The sequence below is a fragment of the Prionailurus bengalensis genome, chromosome B4, assembly GCF_016509475.1.
Source record: "Prionailurus bengalensis isolate Pbe53 chromosome B4, Fcat_Pben_1.1_paternal_pri, whole genome shotgun sequence".
Classification (NCBI taxonomy): domain Eukaryota; kingdom Metazoa; phylum Chordata; class Mammalia; order Carnivora; family Felidae; genus Prionailurus; species Prionailurus bengalensis.
This window is the reverse complement of record NC_057358.1, coordinates 1,291,345-1,304,950: the sequence shown is the minus strand read 5'-3', so window position 1 is coordinate 1,304,950 and position 13,606 is coordinate 1,291,345. Positions and strand designations below refer to the sequence as shown.

The 13,606-nt window shown below is 52.6% G+C and overlaps 1 protein-coding gene across 1 annotated transcript in view; it reads left to right on the top strand.

Annotated features, from left to right (window-relative positions):
* The window catches only part of ADARB2 (adenosine deaminase RNA specific B2 (inactive)), a 422,811-nt gene that overhangs the window by 267,005 nt on the left and 142,200 nt on the right, over positions 1-13,606 (top strand). The gene's annotated exons all lie outside the window — the stretch shown is intronic.

The following is a 13,606-nucleotide window of genomic DNA, read 5'->3' as shown; positions in this document are numbered from 1 at the left end:
GGGGTGGGGCTTAAGAGTACCCGCGCGGCACAACTGAGCGTTAGTGAGCGACAAGGGGGTGAAGAGGCCAAGACCTCAGCAGCAGGGCTGGATGAGCCTGAACACCGACTGGAGTTCAGTCAGCAAGGAGGGAAATGGCACTGTGTAAGGAAAACAGTGGCCGGGGGAAAGAACATCGCTGATGTGTGACCAGCACCCGCCCATCCTGTGCAATGGGTTGGTCTGCAAACTGCAGGGTCTTATCGTGAAAGCAGGTACACCGTCTACCCATGTGATTCCGCGTCTAGTCGGGAGAGAGGGCGAATTAAACAGGCGTGACAAATAGCACTGAAGATGTGATACAGTCTGCACAGAAAATAGAGAAAGAGGGGCACCCAGGTGGCTCAGTCAGTGAAGCGTCCCACTCTTGATTTCAGCTCAGGTTGTGATCTCACGGTTCGTGAGTTTGAGCCCCACATCAGGCTGTGCACTGACAGCTTGGAGCCTGCTTGGGGTTCTCTCTCTCACTTTCTCTCAAAACAAATAAATACGCTTAAAAAAAGGAAAGGAAAGGAAAGAAAAGAAAAGAAAAGAAAAGAAAAGAAAAGAAAAGAAAAGAAAAGAAAGTTCTAGACTGTTCTAGACTGTTCCAGGGGTGTCCTAGGCTTTGGAGCATAGCATGTTCTCCATGACCCTTTGTTGACTGAGCAAATGGAGTCAACGAATGCCAGTCTGGGTCTGAGGAGCCTAGACTTTTCAGGACAGCACTTGCCTCGGGCCCCCACCATGTGTGAGCATCATAGGTGACCACTCATCAGAACAGCAGAGAACCACTTGGGTACCATGGGTTCAGGTCAGCCTTGGGCGTGCTGCACGAACAGACGAGCTATTAGCTTGGAAATAATAAATATCATTTACATACATCAGCCACGAGCTCCCTTCTAAAGGGAGATAATTAAATTTAGACTTGCAAATTCAGATACCAACACTTTGACCTGCTCTCTAAACAACTGCTTATGTAATGAGTGTTCTATTCTCGGTTATTAGAATATCTCACTCATATAAGAGATGAGAAATTAGCCAAATTTCAAACAGCATTGAAGACATTACTGTTGTTGACAGTGGGACTTAACAAAGTCAGCAGAGGACAGGGGGCCCTGCCAGGAGCTTCCATGATGTCTCATTTCTTGCTCTCGAATGAACTCGCTTCAGCACCTTACATAATAAAAATAATGTAAGAAAACAAAATAAAAACAACGCTAGATCTAGTTGGCTTGAGGAATGCAGGAGTCACCAAGCATCTCCTGACAGCCTAGTAACATCAAGAAATTGCTTGCGTCCTAGATCGTTCTGACTTCATCATCGTGTTTGAACCAGTCACTGCTGACCCGTATTGGGTACGTGTCCCTTGTCAGGATGTGTGTGTTACCCGTACATCTCACTTAAATCTGACCCACACCCCTGACGTAGGGGATGACTGCATTTCAGAGATGAGGGAATGGAGACCTGGGGAGGCCAGGCAACGGGGCTGATCCCCCAGCTGGTAGTGGGCTGGGACCCAGACACCGAGCAGGCAGCCTGCACACCCACGGGGCTAGTGGTCCAGCTGGTGAGACAAACACACAGAGGGAAGGCAGACACGTGGGGACAGCCCAGCATGAGGTGTGGGCAGTGAACACTGGAGGGAATCCTGTCACAGGAAAGACTGTAAGGACGGGGCGGTGACTGGGATGGGCAGTGACCTCGCCTCTCTCTCCTCCAACAACCACCAGAACCCCCATGACAAATGAGGCGCAGTCAGGTCCTTCAAAGAGCACCACGCACGTGAGAGACATCTAGGGTCTCACGGTCACTCATGGCGGCATAGAGTCCAGCCTCCATGTCAAACTTCACGTTCAGGGCGGCATCATCCGCTGCCCTGGGGGCCTCTGAGAAGGGGCTCGCAGAGGACTATTCGTCTTGAAGAATGAAAGTCCTTCCTTCCATGAGCGCTGTCCCCTTGGAAGCCCTGTGTGGTGATCTCTGCAAACTGTCACTGCCCTGGGCAGCCCTGACCTGCACACCTTGGAGGTACCACCAGCTCACATGCTCGGGAAATGGAGCCCTGGGGGCCGGTGGCTCCTCTCCTGCCCACCGTGCACCTGACACTCTCACCTCCCCCGCCCCTGCCACACGCCAGACGTTCAGACCAGCAGAGACCAAGAGGCTCTGTGCTCCCTCCTCCCTGCCGGACCCTGCAGGACCCCATCAGGAGCGTGGCTCAGGCAACCGTTGGAAGGACAGACCGATGGGGGATCAGCGCCGAAACCCGGGAAGGGCGCGGGCGGGCTGAGAGCAGGGGTGCGGATGTGACAGCAGCCAGGGGCACACTGGGAAAGCAGGGCGCCAGGTCACCACGTGAGGAAGCAGGTGAGTCCCGTGACTCGGGCTTCCCGTTGGAGCCCCAGGCGGAAAGGATGAGCGCGGGGGCGATGAACACCGGGAATGCTGGATTTGACTGGAGACGCTCACCGCGTCTGGAGCAGACGGACTCAGACGCGTCTACAGCAATTCGGCACAGTGCCCGCCGGAAGTGGAAAACGTGGCCAACGCGTCACAAGGGAGTCGGGCAGGGTTGGAGGAGGAGAACGCCTTCGGGCCACCCGCCTGCAAATGAGAGCTCCGTCTGAGCGCGGGACGCCCGCTGCCGCCCACGCGAGCCACGACCCCTGTCGGCGTGCACGAGTTGCTGATAGTCACGCTGGGCAGACCGGGACCGCCTGGCACCGCCTGGGACCGCCTGGGACCGCAGCAGAAACCCTCAGGGATGCCGCTCCGAGCCCAGAACCCCCGCTCAGGTGGGAGAGCACGCGTGGAGGGACGGCGGGGACGCTGGCCATCACTCGCGGCCTCGGAGAGCATGCTGGCAAGGGCACGCCTGGCCCGCACAAGCTCCCTGATCTGGACGCGGCTGACTTTCAGGCGGGGAAGGGAGAAGAGGCCACAGGTTCGGTCACCCGGGCTCTGCTGCGCCGTGGGCGTGTATATAAAGTAGCCATGCCACAGGGGCGCTAGTGCCACATCAGGGTCCTGAGAGAGGAAGCCAGCAGAGTAACAGAGATTACGAGGCACCGGCTCCCTCATCACGGAGCGCGCAGAGCCCCACCCCCCACCACCGTCTGTCACCTGCAAGCTGGAGACGCAGGAAGATGATACACGGCTGGAAGGTCCGTGACCCAGGGGACCTGGTGCTACAGGTTCCGAGACCCCAGTCCACATGTGAGGGCCCGTGAACCAAGAGTTGGAAGAGTGAGAATCCCCCTCCCTTCTCCACCTTTCTGTCTGTGCAAGTCCTCAACTGATTGGGTGAGGCCCACCCACCTCAGCCGGAGTTCTCTGCTCGACTCAGTCCTCCGATTCGAATTCTGGTCTCGACCAGAAACTCCCTCACAGACGCATCAGAATCATGTGTGGCCACATATCCAGGCACCCAGGGCCCATTCAAGGTAACACATACAATTAACCAACACAAATGTGCCACTCATGGTGTTTCTGTAGAGTCGTGGTTATCACCCGACAGATGTGCCGTTCGGTGCTCAGGGAATCCGGTGACCTTGAGTCAGAGACGAACGCTGGTGAAGCTCTCACTCACTCACAGAAGCAACGGTTGAGGGTTGAAGCCTCTAGTGCAGGAAGGGCGCGAGGTGAGAACGGGTGAAGGATGGTCTGGGCCAGAGGAAACTAATACAGGAGGTCTTTTCATAAAAAATGGAAGAATAGAATGTAAAACTGAAAAATAAAAGCATTTTGGTTTGGCACGTCTCCAAAGAAACCAGCATGCTAAGGAAGGAAGCCCAAGGAGCTGCAAGGAACCGACAACACCGAAGGACTTTGGGGGCGGCGTGTCTCTAAGGGCAAGAAATCCAGACAGTGCGGGATTCGCGCTTATTTGCGGAGTATTATACTCTCGTTGTACCCACGGCTCCCTAACTACAGCCCCCTGGGTGCCTATCAGGTCTGTGGGGTTACTTGCATTGGTGAAAATTTCCAGCCTCAAGATAATTCTCTCCTAGAATTCCTGGCCGGGATCACAGTCCAGCCATGTCTTGTAGACCCTCTCGTATACTCACTGCTCCTCAGAGCCAGTCCGGTCACCATCTGCTGATGGGAGTGGGAGGGGCTCAGATGAACTGTGACCTTGATGGAATGGGGGGGGGGGGGGGAGGCTCTGATGAACTTTGACCTCGCTGGTTACAACAGAAAGAAAGCCTTCTGGGAGAAGTGCAGTCTGAAACGGCCTCAGAGTCCCAGCTGAACCGTGGCTTTGCCCCCCGCCCGCCGAGACCCATTACTGGCGCGGACCTTCTGCCGCAAACAGGGATGGCAGTGAGGACCGCATCCAGGCTGGACGGCCGTTAGGTCTGAAACCTCTTGTCGTCCTGCACAGACTGCTGTCCTGGCCGAAAGGACGGGGAGCCTCTAGTGGAGGCACCACACTGATTCGGAGAATGATGTCACGGCCGCCTGCAGGCGGAGCCTGGAACGGAGTCAGCATCTAGACGGCAAGCCAGATAATTGGGAGGGCTCGAGTAAAAGTGAAGTGTGAACCCACACCTTTACGTGTGCGCATTTAAAACTTAACTAGAGTCACCTTCTCGTCCGTCAATCAGTTGTCAGACCATCTGTCTTTGCCTGCTCTCTGCTCACCGCAATCTGGTGCCAGTGTGTTTGTCTTCCACGGCTTACAAAAATACGCCGGGTGGTGGAGTGCAGCTCGCGTCACGCCCGAAGTGTCTGCACGGCCCCGAGACTGTCGTAGGGCCGCGATCGAGGCCGGATCAGGATCCCCCCTCCCCCTCCCAGGATATGTCCCACATCGGTGCTGTCACTGTCACCCAGGGAGCCTGTCTCCGGAGGCATCCGTGCGGGACCTCAAGGGTGGGGCTCAAGCTCCAGGAGCCACAGTCACGCTTTCGCAGGTGCAGGCGGGGTGCTGGCGCTCAGGTGCCCTTCACTTAGGGCTTGCTGCCTGAGAAATCTGGGGGCTTCGCGAAGGAAGATGGGGGTCATGTGTCCCCCGACGTCCTTGGAGTCCCAGGGGGAGGGAAGCGCTCCCGCTCCCCCGTCGCCCCGCACACCCGGCACCCGCACAGAGCCCTCCTGGGAAAGCACTGGGGCCCAGGCCGGGTCCACTGGCTCACTGGAAGTTGTAACTCCATGCTATAAACACAGAAGGACTATCATGCTCTGCCCCCAAACCCTCAGCAAATCCCAGGCAGAGCCTCAACTCCAGGCTCATTTCCCACCCGAGAGACCCATCCTGTCCCGACTGAAGTTCACCATCACAGAACCCATTCTGAGCCCATCCGGGGGAGGGGAGGGAAGGAACCTCTGTCGAAATGGCCACCGTGTCCTCAGCGGTGACCCTCCCAGGGGACCAGTGTCCCTCAGTGGTGGCTCTCCCAGGGACCACCGTGTCCTCAGTGGTGACCCTCCCAGGGGACCAATGTCCCTCAGTGGTGGCTCTCCCACATGAAGTCTCACGTGTGCTGCCCTCTGATCCCCTGTGGCCCTCAATACAGAATCAAGGCCCCAAGCCCATGGTAATGGGGAGCCACCCAGACACAGCTGCCAAGCTTCAGAGGCTGAACTGAGAACCTGGTGCACTGACTCAGAGCCTTTGCACATGCCGCTCCTTCCGGGTGGGGTGGTCTTCCCTCCCTAAAGTGCACAGTCCCATTCTCACCCTTCCAGCAGGAGTATCTCGGTTCTGGAGCAGACCTCCCAGTTCAATAAATGGGAAACTTACTATTCTCCATTAGGTCTCAGCTAAGCAGTCACCTCCTGAAGGATGCCTCCCCTGATGTTCTAGATCCCCCCGGCCAGGTGAGGTCCCTGACGTTCTAGATCCCCCCAGCCAGGCGAGCTCCCTGACATTCTAGACCCCCCCCCCGCCTGGCCAGGAGAGGTCCCTGACGTTCTAGATCCCCACCCCCGGCCAGGCAAAGTCCCTGACGTTCTAGACCGCCCCCCCCCCTGGCCAGGCAAGGTTCCTGATGTTCTAGATCCTCCCCCCCCTCCAGGCAAAGTCCCTGATGTTCTAGACCACCACCCCCCAGCCAGGTGAGGTCCCTGATGTTCTAGATCCCCCCCCCGGCCAGGAGAGGTCCCTGACATTCTAGATCCCCCCCTCTGGCCAGGCGAAGTCCCTGACGTTCTAGACCCCCCCCCCAACCAGGCAAGGTCCCTGATGTTCTAGATACCCCCCCCCGGCCAGGTGAGGTCCCTGACGTTCTAGATCCCCCCTGGCCAGGCGAGGTCCCTGAGGTTCTAGACCCCCCCCCCAACCAGGCGAGGTCCCTGACGTTCTAGATCCCCACCCCCGGCCAGGCAAAGTCCCTGACGTTCTAGACCGCCCCCCCCCGGCCAGGCAAGGTTCCTGATGTTCTAGATCCTCCCCCCCCTCCAGGCAAAGTCCCTGATGTTCTAGACCACCACCCCCCAGCCAGGAGAGGTCCCTGACATTCTAGATCCCCCCCTCTGGCCAGGCGAAGACCCTGACGTTCTAGACCCCCCCCCAACCAGGCGAGGTCCCTGATGTTCTAGATACCCCCCCCCGGCCAGGTGAGGTCCCTGACGTTCTAGATCCCCCCTGGCCAGGCGAGGTCCCTGAGGTTCTAGATTCCCCTGGCCTGGCAAGGTCTCTTTGCATGATTCCTTCTTGGCGTTGGAGTTGGAAATTTCATGGATTAGGTGTGCAACTATTTGCATTCAACAAAGATTTGTTGAGTGAAGGTATTAGTCAGCCCAGGTTGTAACAAAGAACCACAGACCGGGCAGCTATACAGCAGACGTTCACTGTCCCACATGCTGAAGGCAGGGAGTGTGAGATCTGGGCGTGGGCAGGACTGGTTTATCCGAGGCCTCTCTCCTGGGCGTGTAGATGTCGTTCCTTCCCCATGTCCCCACCTGGTCATCCCTCTGTGCGTGTCTGTGATTGGATTGGGGCCACCCTAGTGACCTCGTTTCACCTCCAGCCCCTCTTTGAGGACCCCGTCTCTGAACACAGTCACACCCTGAGTTCCTGGAGTCAGGGCTCCAACGTGGATTTGGGGGAAAGTCATAGTTCAGCCCACACAGCAAACGAGTGACTTACTCCATGCTGGCCGCCTGCTTACTGGACCCATTCAAGACCACTCGCGACTGCTCCCTATCGGGAAATTCCAAAAGGGGTCTTCATCATCTCGTGACAATCAGACCTCCTTGTGTGCCACAAAACCCCATGCAGACCCAGGATCTCCTTTGTGTTAATGTTGCCTGACCTCCCTTGTGTCGTTCATAGAACAGCAGCTTGAAAACAGTGTTTTAAAATACATGTTCCTGAAACTCAGAAAAATCCTTTGCCTTTCCCCCAAGACGTTACTCCTTTTCTCCTGCCCGCATAGAGGTTAATTATTTTTTTGCTTCCCAGGGTAACCCACCTGTTCAAACTGATTTGTGTTTGTGTTTAGAAAGAAGGAACATCCATTAAAGACATACCTGTATCTGATCACAATATATGGCTAGGAAGGAAAGTGGGTCAGGCTTGAGGGAGGCCATCTGTCAGAGTGCATTTTGGCAAAAAGAAACCCTAAGAAAGGGACTTTGGAGGGGCTGAGGTTTGTAGCCCAGAGGCACCAGCAGAGTTCTGTGGCTTCCAACTGTCACCTTCTTGTCCAGGGACACGACTGTCTGAGAGAGCTGAGCTGTGCTAGACGTGGGCATGAGTGTGGCCGACAAAGCAGAGATGTGTTGTTCAAAACCTCACTTTAAATTGTTGAAATGAGGGAGGAACCAAAGTGCTCAACTTATGGAACTTTTAAAAATAACCTAAACTGTGAAATATTTAGTGCTTTTAAGGAGGCAGAGCAGAAGATCAAATGCTTAGATATTTTAGCAATTATGGTTGAGTAAAAGTTCCAGCAAACACGTTATATCACATGAACATACTCTCCAGGTAACTGACATGTGCTCAAGCACCAGAGGACTTTCTAAAATTTTCCTCTTACCGGGGCGCCTGGTGGCTCAGTCGTTAAGCATCTGACCCTTGATTTCGGCTCAGGTCAGGATCCCAGGGTCGTGGGATTGAGCACAGAGCCTGCTTGGGATTCTCTCTCTCTGTCTCCCGCGCTCACAATCTCTCTCTCTAAAATAAAAAAAAAATAAAAAAATTCATTTCACTTAGTAAAATTGCTTCATACATCATTTATAAACAAAACAGCTTGTGAAGGCAATCACCACACTTACGAACCAGGTTCCACAGCCCCTCCTGCCGCCCTCATGAGTAAGCAGAGTCTTAAGTCACGGGCGTGGCGGGAGTGCTCCAGTTCTCTGTGCACCTGCTGTGGTTCTCACTTCCACCCCCATCCCCGCCAGTTCCCCTGGTTTCCAGGCATGCGCAGTCTTGACGGGAGTCTGAGGGTGTCTCCAAGGGGCTCCACCTTTCAGGCGGTGACTCTTCCTATAACCACCGCCAAGCCTTCTAAGATATTTGAGCTTCCAACTCCATGAAATAAGCAAAAACAAACCCGAGAACCCAGTGCCCCTGGGGGGCCACGACTGCGCACGCTCACTCTTCCAGGCCGCCACCTGACTTCTTTCCCCAGAGAGTGGTCTGCCTGTTTGGGAACTGCATAGAAATGAAAGTACTTCCCACCTGCTCTTCTGTGCCCAGATTTTTATTTTCTTACTATAATGTTTTAGAGTTTCATCCATAGTCCCTCAGGCGTTGTTGTTGCTGATAGTTAGCCTTCATGTAAATGTAACACAATTCACTTATCCATTCTTCTAATGATATGCATGCGGGATGTTTCTAATTTTGAGCTGTAATGAATGAAATGTCTCTAAACATTCTTGCACAAATCTTTTTTTTTAACACGTGTTTCATTTATCTCAGGTAAATATTTAGAAGCATAACAGGTGTATATGTAACGGCCAAAACATCTTCCAAAGTGTCCCAGGGACAGAGTGGTGCATCCTGGCCCCCCTGTGTCTTTGCCTAGACTGAGCTACAGTCCTAAGTCTCAGCTGTTCCACTGCTGTGCCACTGTAGTGTGCTGACACACTACACCTTTATGGTTTTAATTTGCATTTCCCCCTGTGTGCAGTGATGTTAAGCACTTTCGCGTGGGCTTACTGGCTTCTGATATTCTCCTCTGTCAAGTTTCTGTTCGAGTGTTTTGCCCATTTCTTAAACTTTGGACTTTTTTCCCTTTATTATCCAGTCGAAAGGGTTCTTATACTCTGGATACAAATCAGTTGTCTTGATTATATGTCTGTTACCCTAACGTACGACCTGCTTTTTGTTTTCTTAACAGTATATTTCAGTGCTGAAATTTTTAATTTTGATGAAAACTAATTTGTTTTTTTCTTCTATGATTAGTGCTTTTCTGTGTCCTAAGAAATCCGCACACATGAGGACCATGACAGTGATCTGTATTTTCTTCCACAAGTTTTAGAGTTATAGCTTTCACATTTAGGTTTATGGCCCATTTTGTGACAATCTCCATATATGGTATGAGGCACAGCTCAGAATTCATTTTTCCCAACCTGGTGTACAATTTTTTCAGCTGTTTGTTGATAAGACTTTCTTTCACTCCATTGTATTACTTTGAATTCTTTGTTGAAAATCAATTGATCTTATAGGTACGATTCTATTCCTGAATGCTCTGTGTTGTCCCCCTGGATTATTTATCTATCTTTACATCACTACCAAATTGTATTTGTTCTTTGTTATCAATATTCTCAGCGAATGTGATCTCGTTTGGTTCCAGCCAAGAGTTTCTGCCCTCTGAAAATGCTTCCCACGTGCTCCGAAAATACATGAAATCACATCACTTCCACGGGGCCATAGGCCTTTATTTTGCAATGAGTAATAAGGTTTATAACGCAAATGTCCTGGATCATTTTGAGAAATGCATTAGAAACGGCGTGCTGTGATATGACAAATGGCGACCGGGCCTTCCCGGAGAGGGAGTCTTGGCTGGAGGGCAGCCCCGGGCGCCATCCAGCATCACGGCCAGTGTAGGGCTGCTCTTTCGGCTCAATTTCCGGCTGGGCCACATCAGATACTCTGGGTGCAGGGCCCAGCCACCCCTTCCAGATACTCTCCCTATAGGAAACACCTTCTCCTTCTTCCCGACTTTACACAGGGGGTGGGGGCGGCAGAAGCGTGGGGAATTCTGGAGCCAGCCTCTCTCAGTGTACACAAAATGTCCGGAATCGGGTAAAATGCAAGCACAGCCTCTGTTTTCATCAGTAACCCGTATGAGCCCGACCTCACGACTGTGGTGAACACAGACAGCAGACAGAGCCAGAAGTCTGAGCGCAGCTCAGACAGGGCCACGCCAACGGGAGGCTCAACTGACACAGTGGGTCAAGGAAACAGCCACAAAGAAAGGCGTTGACACCGAATCATTTTCAGTGTGATTATTCTAAATAAAAACTGAAATTTCCACCGTGTGTCCTAATGACACGCTAAAGCGGCAGCCTTCCCACTCTCAGGGACAACTGATTCTCACAGAAGCAACGATGTGGGATTCCCCAGCAGACAGGCCAGCAGCAGGTGCCCTGTTTTGTTCGGGTTGGCGAGTTTGGGCTGGGAACCTAAAATCCACTGCCGCAGAGGAGTCGATAGGATGTGAAAGAGGTAGGGTTACTACATAGAATACTGGATATCCAGTCAAATTTGAATGATCGAATTGTGGTAAAATATATATAACATAAAAGTTGACACATTAACGGTTTTTAAGCATATAGTTTGGTGGCATTAAATACATATATATTGTTATGCAACCATCACCACCATCCATCCCCGGAACCTCCTAATTTTCTCAGACTGAATCTCTGTCTCCACTAGACACTGACCCCCGCCAGCCCCAGCCCCTGGCGCCCACCATTGTACAGTCTCTGTGGCTTTGACTCCTCTAGGGACCTCAAATAAGTGGATCCCACAGTATTGGTCTTTCTGTGGCTGGTTTATTTCACTCAGCATAATGGCCTCAAGGTTCATCCACGTGGTCACGTCTTGCAGAGTCGCCTCCCTTTTTAAGGATGAATAATGTTCCGCTGTGTGCATTCACTCCATTTTGTTGTCCACTCCTCTGTCAGGCAGACACGTGGCTGTTTCCACCGTTCAGCTGTTTTGAATAGTGCTGCTGGGAACACAGGGGCGCAAATACCTCTCTGAGACCCTGCTTTCTATTCTCTTGGGTGCAGACCCACACGCGGGCTTGCTGGTTTCATGGAGGCTGCACCATTTCTCACTCCCACTCTCGGTGGTCAAGGCTCCGAGTCCTCCACATCCTCACCGACTCTTGTCACCTCCTAGCTGGCTTTGGGATGGGAGCAATTCTGACGGGTGTGAGGTGGTGTCTCGTGGTTTTGATTTGTATTTCCCTGATGGCGACTGATGTGGAGCATCTTTCCACGTGTCAGCTGACCATCTGGATGTCTTCTTCGGAGAAATGTCTATTCAAGTCCCCTGCCTTAAATCTGGATTTCAGATAAACTGAATAACATTTCGGTATATGCACGCGGCATACAATACTGGACATTTACACACACTCAATAAGTATCTGCTGTTTATCTGAAACTCAGTTTTGACTCGGGGTCTTGTGTTTTTATTTGATAAATCTGGCAACCCTAGAAAGCAAGAACTCTGAGGATCTGAAACAGTCTTTAAATATTTCACAATTTTGCTAAGGTGAACTCTGAAATGGTTTAGTGTATTTTTGTGGGTGTTTGGCTGGTAGCCTCCGCTCTATTAGAAAAATGTAATTTCATTTTGAGATGCTCCAGACTAAATCATTTGAGCTTCACACTCTTTGTGTAACATTATTGGGCGCCCTTAATGAAATTATAACTCAAGCAAAAGATTTCATTCCCTCATAGTAAATTAGCTTGGGCTGTGAGGGTCTGGGAGAGCCAGTGCCTCCCTGGCTTATTCTTCTCGTTCCGTAGAATGAAGAAGGAGCAGGCATTTTATATTTGAGTTATTTATTGTTCTCTCTGAGTGAACATTACATCGCTGCCCGTCCCCACTGGAAACAACAGCTGTTAACAGGCTCCTGAATGAATTTCAATGTGGAGTCCTCTGGCCTCTGGGAAGCTTGGGTAAAGAGAAAACGGGCTCAGAATTGAAAGAAAAAGAACATGTTGCCGGCCTGGGTCTGAACGCCTGAAGGCTAACTGCAGATAAAACCACCAGCTGAGGCTTTCGGGCGAAGTCACGGTCAGAGCTGTGCCCAGAAGGGAGCCCCACACGCCAGCAGGCCCCCTTCCTGCGGACAGAAGCAGCAGGGGGCACTGAAAACCCTGCCCTCTGGTGCCAACCGATTCCTACGGAGTGTCCCCGTAGCAAAGTAGCTCAACCCCTGCGGGCCAGGTCCGGACACGAGGGCTGCCCAGAACGGTGGGGAGGGGGCCCGGGAGAGGCGGGTGTCCACATGCGGACCCAGGGTGCACTCGCCTCTGCCCCCGAGGAGGCTCCCCTGTGGACAAGCGCCTAGCTCTGGAGGCTGGATGTAATCAGTGGAGTCTCTACAACACGGAGCTTCTCCTCCGGGCCCTTTAATATTCCGTCTGTAGTGTCTCCCCTCTGAACTCCTCCCACAATCCTGTCTTTCTTTTTAAGAGACTCATCGCTGAGGGGTGCCTGGGGGGCTCAGTCAGTTAAGCGTACGAATTTGGATCAGGTCATGATCCCGTGTTCCCTGGGTTCGAGCCCCACATCGGGCTCTGTGCTGACAGCTCGGAGCCTGGAGCCTGCTTCGGATTCTGTGTCTCCCTCTCTCTCTGCCCCTCCCCCACTTGTGCTGTCTGTCTCCCAAAAATAAACATTAAAAAAATATTTTTAATAAATACATAAATAAAATAAAAAGATTCGCAGCGCCGAGACTGTGGGAAAACACGTCCCGTCGGCCACGAGCAGCGTCCCCCCGGGCCAGCTGCCCACGCAGATGTCAAGAGCCCAAACATGGGATGATGCTGTCCCCACTGCCTGTCCTCCCGCCGGCTCCCCTCCAGGCTCTGCTGGGCGCCCGTCTGCAGGATGGACATGGGGCCCCCATCCTGCACCCCTCCCTCCCTCCCTCGCTGCCCCTGTTTGGCAGCTTGAAGGTCCATCCTTGCTCATGCACTTCCGGCCCACATGGCAAGTTCTCCATTGACGGGGGAGGAAAGGTCTGGGCTTGAATTGCACGATTCTCGTTTAATTGTGGCATTTTTTTTTTTTTTTTTGGTACTTGCTTCACTGCCTCCCTGTGAAATGCCCTCGGCCCGAGCTCTGCCCCACCCAGCACCCCGGGAGCCCACGCAAGGTTGTCGCCCTGGAGACGATCGTTTGTGGAGTTTTGAGGGACAGGGAACAAGAGGAGGGGAGATGCCAAAAATGAGAAAAGAAGAAAGATGGAAATCATAAAGTCTAAAATTGAATGGAGAGAGGGGTTTGATGAAAACGCTGTCAGAAATTCAATAAAAGACTGAACCAGAATGAAGTGGCTGAAGCCAAAACAAGCCTTCAACGCCCCGTCCAAACCCGCAGTAATAAGAACTTGGGAGAGCACTGAGTTTTTCTGAAACTCAATGTCAAAAGTGCATTTCCTGTTCT